The sequence below is a fragment of the Pteropus alecto genome, unplaced genomic scaffold (assembly GCF_000325575.1).
Source record: "Pteropus alecto unplaced genomic scaffold, ASM32557v1 scaffold121, whole genome shotgun sequence".
In the NCBI taxonomy this organism is placed as follows: Eukaryota; Metazoa; Chordata; class Mammalia; order Chiroptera; family Pteropodidae; genus Pteropus; species Pteropus alecto.
In genome coordinates this window covers 11,504,448-11,512,051 of record NW_006434369.1, presented here as the reverse complement: position 1 = coordinate 11,512,051, position 7,604 = coordinate 11,504,448, and the positions used below count along the sequence as shown (strand labels likewise).

The following is a 7,604-nucleotide window of genomic DNA, read 5'->3' as shown; positions in this document are numbered from 1 at the left end:
CAAGTTAAGAAATAAACTAATTGATGATGCCAAGTAAAATAATTGAACTTATGGTCCCACGGACATTGAATTCAAAGCTAAATGAATGTGAACATTCCTCAAATCACTTTATAACTTGCTTATATATCCAAATACATACATCAATTTTGATCATTCAAGCCTGAAACTTAAGTGTTTTTTTGTTTGTTTTTTAAAATTTTTAATGTCACCACATATTTGACCCCTTTTACCCCATCTACCTCCCTCCTCTCCCTTCCACGCTAACTTCCAGTAATCACTAGACTATAGTCCATGTCCACGAGTCTCTGTTTATCATGTTTGTTTGTTGCTTTTAGGTTTATAAACCACATATAAGTGATATCATGTATTTTTCAACTTTTTCTGACGGGCTTATTTCACTTAGCATGATTATCTCAAAGTCCATCTATGTTGTCGCAAATTGCAGTATTTCATCTCTTCTTAAGGCTGAGTAATATTCCATTGTATATATGTACCATAGCCTCTTTAGCCAATCATCTATCGTAGGACACTTCAGTTGCTTCCATGTCCTGGCCACCATGAATAATGCTGCAATGAACATCAGTGTGCGAATATCTTTTCGAATATGTTTTCAAATCTTTGGAGTAAATCTCCAGTAGAGGGATTGTTGGATCATATGGTAGATCAATTCTTAGTTTTCTGAGGAACCTCCATACTGTTTTCCATAGTGGCTGTACCAATTTGTCCCACCAGCAGTGTATAAGGGTTCTTTTTTTCTCTGCATCCTCTCCAACATTTGTTATTACTTGTCCTGTTGATAACAGCTATTCTAACAGGTGTGAGGTGGTATCTCATTGTTGTTTTGATTTGCACTTCTCTAATAGCTAGAGATGATGAGCATCTTTTCATATGTTTGTCAGTCATTTGTGTGTTCTCTAAGGAGAAGTGTCTGTTCAGGTCCTCTGCCCATTTTTTTTATTTGATTATTTGTTTTTTGTTCTTGTTGCTATTGAGTTGTATGAGCTCTTTGTATATTTTGGATATTAGGTCCTTATCAGAGGCATTGCTTGCAAACATATTTTCTCATTCGAATGGTTGTCTCTTTATCTTGTTAATAGTTTCTTTTGCTATGCAGAAGCATGTTAGTTTGATGTGGTACCATTCATTTATTTTTGCTTTAACTCCCCTTGACTTAGTGGTCAAATCTATAAAATCCTCTTTAATTCCAAGGTCCATGAGTTTAGTTTCTATGTTTTCTTCTATGCATTTTATTGTTTCAGGTCATATATTCAGGTCCTTAATCCATTTGAGTTAATTTTGGTGTGTGGTGATAGACAACAGTCTAGTTTCATTTTTTTGCAGGTGGCTTTCCAGTTTTCCCAGCACCATTTATTGAAGAGGCTTTTCTTTCTCCACTGTATGTTTCTGGCTTTTTTGTCAAAAATTATTTGCCATACAAATATGGGTTTACTTCTGGACTCTCGATTCTGTTCCACTGGTCTGTGTGTCTGTTTTGCTGTCAATACCATGCCATTTTGATTACTGTCACTTTGTAGAATAATTTGAAGTTGGGTAGAGTGATGCTTTCAGCCTCGTTCTTTTTTTTCTCAGGATGGATTTGGCAATTCATGGTCTTTTGTGCTTCTATACAAATCTGATGATTTTTTTGTTCTATTTCTTTAAAAAATGTCAATGGGATTTTGATGGGAATTGCGTTAAATTGTATAATGCTTTAGATAATAAGGTTATTTTAACTATGTTGAATCTTCCAATCTAAGAACACAGAATATCTTTCCATTTCTTTATATCTTCTTTTTATTTTAATAAGGTCTTATAGTTTTCATTATATAGGTCCTTCACATGTTTCATTAGATTTACTCCTAGGTATGTTATTCTTTTTGTTGCAATTGCAAAAGGAATTATTTTTCCACTTCTTTTTCTGATACTTCATTATTAGAGTATAGGAACACTATGGATTTTTGAACGTTGAGTTGTGTCCAGAAACTTTACTGTATTTGCATAGTGTTTCTAGTAGGGTTCTTGTGGAGTCTTTAGGGTTTTCTATATAGAGAATCATATCATCCGCAGATAGTGACAGTCTGACTTCTTTGTTTCCTATTTCGTTACCTTTTATATCTTTCTCTTGCCTGATGGCACTCGCCAGGACCTCCAATGTTATATTGAATAACAGTAGAGATAGTGGATAGCTTTGCCTTGTTCCTGATGTTAGAGAGAAGTTTTTTAGTTTTTCACCATTAAGTATAATGCTGGCTGAGGGTTTGTCACATATGGCCTTTATTATGTTAAGGTATTTTTTTTCTATACAGATTTTATTAAGTATTTTGATCATAAATGGCTGCTGTATTTTGTCGAAGGCTTTTTCTGTGTCTATTGATATGATCATATGATTCTTATATTTTAATTTGTTTATGTGATGTATCACATTAATCGATTTGCATATGTTGAACCATCCCTGTGGCCCTGGGATGAAGCCTACTTGATCAAGGAGTATAATCTTTTTAATATGTCGCTAGTGTCTTATTTGGAATATTTGCATTGGTGTTCATGAGAGATATTGGTCTCTAGTTTTCTTTTTCTTTGTTATTTTGAGTTAGTTTTTTAATGCTAATGTTCTTTTCCTTGTATGAGTAATCATAATATTCTCTATTTGTATTATGTAGGCCCATATATGCTTTTGATAATAGAACACTGTAACTATTATTTCCCTTATTTTATTATTAATGTATTATTTATTTTTATTCATCAAATGTTTATCAAGCATCTACTATATACTATCTTCATTCTAATAACTGAAGCTAAATGATGGGCAGGATAAACAAAGATCCTGCACACTGAATTTTTAGTCAGGCCAGGAACACAGGCAGTTAAGCAAATAGTAACAATAACTTTAAGAGGATTTTAATAGTGTCTGTAGCCATGCCACTCTGAACAAGCCTGATTATGTCTTATCTTAGAAGCTAAGCAGGGTTGGGCCTGGTTAGTACTTGGTTGGGAGACCACCTAGGAAGACCAGGTGCTGTAGGCATAAAAAATAAAAGATAAGGAATTGTTAGCTGACAAAGTCTTTGCAATATATGAGGTCAACCAAGGGTTGCCTCACTTAAATAGACAGATAGATAGATGATAGATAGATAGATAGATAGATAGATAGATAGATAGATAGATAGATAGATAGATGATAGATAGATAAAAGGATTTTAATAATGGACATCAAGATTACACTGGGTGCACAAAAGAACATCTCACCTGGTTTGGAGTGAGCAGGTTGCTAAGAGGAGGCTTTCTAGAGGAAATGGAATTAAAGAGAGACTTGAAGAAGCTTGTCAAGGAATGTGAATAAAACCTAGACAGAGCTCTTCAGTTGTTTGTGCTGGGTGGGTGCCTCCTCACCCAGAGTTTCCTATATACTTGGATAACATAAGAAAGTAGTCAAACCTAGCATTCCCAAAACAGATCCAGCCTTAGTAGAAGTATCTTAGCCTACAGTGTTGTCGTTTATAAATGCATTAATTGCAACATTTAAAATTAGGACATTTCACATAGAAATCCACAATTTTGGTTCTTCTTGAAAAATTGGAAGCTCTGGCAATAGAGGGCTGGCCTTCCTGAGTAATAGTTAATCTCTTTAGACCAAATTTGAGCTGCCCGGTACACTATAGCTCCTGTCATTCTTTACTAATCCTCAATATCGAGTCTGAGTGGCAACTAATATTTCATTTTTCACCTCATCAACTTCACTCATTTAGGTCACTTTCCTGGCCTCTATAGGCATTTTAGCTAGTGATCTACACTTAAAGCTACTCCAGCTTTTGAGTCAAAGAAACACCTGCTTTTTCATAGCCTTTTGGGTATTTGGTTAAGCTGGTCCTTCTTTACTGCAGTATGTGTGTGGGCATAATTCATAACATTTAACATTTAATTCATATTACTAATATATAGGAAACATCACCCTGCATATTTAAGTAGTTATTCTGCTTTTCCTGTTCATTCCTTGCCCACATATTTACATAAAATTCTGTTATTGTTCTCAATTGAACTGCACATAAGTTGCTTAAATAAGACACACTCAAATATACAAAGTGTCATTTTTATGTAAAGGGATATGCATATAAACTATAATAAAAATAACATTTAAAAAAGAATTTAAAACATACTCTGACTTCACATATTTGTCTTTTGTGATAATTCTCTCAAGCTTATCTAGGCAAGCAAGTTCATCGAGGAATTTTTTGAGGCAGAGAGCAGAAACTCTTGTATTTGGATATGCAAATGATCAATATGAAGGACAATGCAAAAATATTTAGTAAAGGCATCTGGACAACACCTAGGAATTCATGCATATACTGAGAAAATAATAATATGGCTGTCTAAATCAACCCATTCACCATGAAGTCACTCTACAGTATCTTTTTGTGAGCTCTAAACTGTATATCAGACATTTGGAATAAAACTGAGAATCATGGTATGAGAGAAGAAGAACATTTCAAGCTTGTACTTTCTCTTGATTGTTTGTTTAATAAAAAGAGAATAAGCAAATGATATCTGAGGGGAAAAAATACTTTCTTACTGGCTAGGAACTCTGAATTTTTGATACAAAGTTCATCCCTCTTAAATATCTGATATAATATTTAACTTGTCTGGAGTACAAAGCATTATGAGCCACGAGAAAACAATAAATGGGCAGCAAAGAGGAGTGAATTGGGATTCAAGGGAAGTGGCAGGAAGTCCTTCCAGCAGAGTGTAGTTCAGAGGAGAGTGGATTTTATTCACAGAGCACTCAGGTCAGAGAGGAGAGAGAATTGAAAAAGAGAGGAGGCTATCTCTTTTGTCCATAGGCTAGATAAGTTTATTGTTGCTCTGAACCCATTCCTATTTCATTTCTATGTTCCTCCCTGTACTACAGATCTGGAAAGCTAAAATATGCCTTTCCTAGACTCTTTTGCATCTAGTGTTCTGGATAGGAGTTAGATCTCCCTAATTAGATATGCTTTCAGAAGATCTAAAAGGTAAAGATGAGACAGAAGCTATCTTCTTGATGTTGATTCTGACACCACAAAAGAGCCTGGAACAGGAGTGTGGGACATTTGCAAAAGCCAGCCTCAGCATTGCCATGGCTTCCAATTCTTGCATTGTACCTGTTTGGTCTTAAACTGAGTAGTTTTAGAGCTGCCTTCCTGTTTCCTGATTCTTCATCCTCTCTATTTCTGCAAGTCTCTTTTTGCTTGAAATACCTTGAGTTTTGTCCCTCTTATGCTGCACCCAACATAAAACACAGATAACAAAATTAGTCTTTTGAACAGTTTTTCAAACTGTGGGGTATGACTTATTCCTGCATTAAGAAATCAAGTTTCAAAGAAATTTAAAATAGGATAGGAAAAAAGTCAGAAGATATAGTATATAACAAGGATTAATATCCTTTCATGAAACCTTTGAAATATATAAAACTATGAACTGGATTGCAAGGTAAATGCATTTCTCACTGTTTGCAGTAAAAAAAAAAAAATTAACTTTGAATGCCACAACTTTAGAGTGTGTTGTAGTGAGATGAGAGAAAATTTCACCCAATATTATCAATATATGTGTAAAATGGTGTACTGAACCAGTAGCACTGGAGGAAATTAAAGATCTAGAACTAACTACAGAAGTATTTATCTTTGGGAGAAATAGTTCCAGTGGGGTGCTTTGAACAAAACAAGACATACAGATTAAGCTAGAACCTGGACGTAGAACATACTATAGATTCTGATTCCTACTAAAATTACAACCAAGAGTTCTCATCTCCTGATGGGTGGTCACTCCCAACATCAGACCTGGGCACAGGTCCAGCACATACTTAGAGGGATGCCATGTACTGCTGCACAGTATATCACCATTTTACATAAAAAAGCAGAACCTTGAGTAATATCTATTTTCCATATTGAACCTAGGTCAATATGGTTCTATTTCCAGAATTTTTAGATAACAGATGAAAACAACCCAACTAGATAGGTGCCTACAGAAGAGTTAGTATAGCTTTGGTCATTGTTTGAAAAGATCTATCAACAGCATAATCCAGGCCTTTACTTTAGAGAAGAGTTCAAAGGAAAGAAATGGCAAAAGTTGGGTGCTGCCCTAAAAAAACAGTTAAATATTGAAAGTTCTGTCAGGGAAACATATAGGTAGTACAAACAAAGACAGAAATAAAAAGAAAATAAAAAAAAAAATAAGGAAAATTAGACTATACCATTATTTCTTTGGTTTAAATGATAAGTTGGCATTAAGATATAGGGAAATTTATTATTTAGAAGCTTAAAAAAAACAGACTCTACGTAGTAGCTGAAAGAAGAGATTAGGGAAATAAATACAGTAATCCCCCCTTATCTGTGGTCATGCTTTCTGCAGTTTCAGTTACCCTCAGTCAACCATAATCCAAAACTATTAAATGGAAAGTTCTAGAAATAAACAATTCATAAGTTTGAAATTGCACGCTGTTTGAGTAGCATGATGAAATCTTTCTCCCTTCTGTTCTGTCCCCCTGGGACATAAATCATCCCTTTGTCTAGTGTCTCCATGATGAATATGCTATCTGCCCAGTAGCTGTCTCCGTTATCGTAAAGACTGTCATGATATCGCAGTGCTTGAGTTCAAGTAACCATTATTTTACTTAATAATGTCTCATTCACTTCTCTTCATCTTATAGACATTTTATTATATCATATCATCATATGAGAAGGGTAAGTATATAGTACAATAAGATATTCTGAGCGTGACCACATTCACATGACTTTTATTATAGCATATTATTTTAATTGTTCTATTTATGTTATTGTTAATCTCTTACTGTGCCTAATTTATTGATTACACTTTTTTACAGGTATATGTGTATAGGAAGAAGCATAGTACATATAGGGTTCGCTATTATCCTTTTTAGTATTAGAAAATCATGTAATTTAAATATGAAAAATAGAATACTTAGGTTTATAAAATAAATTTAAGTGTTATTAAAATATTAAAATTATCTTAAAATGATACTATAATAAACAGTTGCTTATAATGTGATGTTTCATAAAAGGCAAATGTAAAATTAAATATATACTATAGCTAAGTAAAAATGGCCAAAAAAAAGTTTTTCTAGGGAAAAATGTCCCATAATCTTCTCATTCCTCTTGAACTTAGGGATCTCAGTTCCAAAGTAGATACCTTGTCCTCCAGACAAGGACCTCATTGAGCATGATAAAGTTTTGCCTACCACAATGATTTATCCTTCATCACTTAATGAAGGAAGTGTCCAGGGGGCCCTTCCTGTGAACCTAGATGGCCGGCGAGTTTGCTGACCTTATGTAGTGTATCCAAACTACCATTCCCACCCCTCTAAACCTTCTATTCCCTTGCTACAATTACCTGGCACTTTCAGATTCTTAACCTCATTTCTATAAGACAATGTCATCTCCAAGCCTCTTGGCAGCCATACCAGCCATGAATTAAGACAAGCTCATTAAGATGTCTATAGCAGCATGTTAAATCTTATTTCACAAAAAAATGATCTAATAATAATAATCACTCCTCTATCCAACATTATGTGCTGGACCTTCTATGTCAACACATTTATTCTTTTTTTTTTTTTT

The 7,604-nt window shown here is 34.3% G+C and overlaps 1 pseudogene; it reads left to right on the top strand.

Moving 5' to 3' along the window:
* Positions 1-2,906: 2,906 nt before the first annotated feature.
* LOC112477662 lies at positions 2,907-3,025 on the top strand (annotated as a pseudogene).
* The last annotated feature ends 4,579 nt before the right edge of the window (positions 3,026-7,604 follow it).